General features: G+C 47.0%; 1 protein-coding gene across 1 annotated transcript in view; it reads left to right on the forward strand.

The window, feature by feature from the left end:
• Positions 1 to 21: 21 nt before the first annotated feature.
• The window catches only part of LOC109917533 (WD repeat-containing protein 70), a 152,292-nt gene continuing 151,862 nt past the window's right edge, over positions 22 to 451 (forward strand). Inside the window, exon 1 of the mRNA XM_048594335.1 lies at positions 22 to 130. The gene's annotated coding sequence lies outside the window, so the exon portion shown is untranslated. The remainder of the gene's footprint in view (positions 131 to 451) is intronic.

Raw genomic sequence — 451 nt, forward strand, 5'->3', positions numbered from 1 at the left:
CGGGTCCGCCCAGCCGCAGGAGGGCGCTGGGAGCCCGGGTCCGCCCAACCGGAAGTGAAAGTGATTGCCTAGTTGATCCGGGTCAGAGTGTCTGACAATCAGCGGAGAGAAAAATCGGTAAAAAAGGAAGGTGAGAAATTGGGAGGAAGGGGGTGTCAGAGAATTGTTGCTGTGCACAATGAAGCCATTTGACCCGTCGTGTCTATGTTGGAACGTTCTGCCCTTTCCCCTTCTCTCTTGTCACTTTACTTTTCAGATATTTGACAAATATAGAAACGTTTGCAGCAGAGTGCTGATCGAAAAACAAACTACCCAACAGAATTCCATTTCCAACACTTAGTTTAAATTCCGGGAGGGTATACGGGCTTTCGTGCATATCCAATAAAAACCAAAAGAACTGCAGTTGCTGTAAATCAGGAACAAAAACAAAGTTGCTGGAAAAGCTCAGCAG

This window comes from Rhincodon typus, chromosome 3 (genome assembly GCF_021869965.1).
Source record: "Rhincodon typus isolate 14 chromosome 3, sRhiTyp1.1, whole genome shotgun sequence".
NCBI lineage: Eukaryota > Metazoa > Chordata > Chondrichthyes > Orectolobiformes > Rhincodontidae > Rhincodon > Rhincodon typus.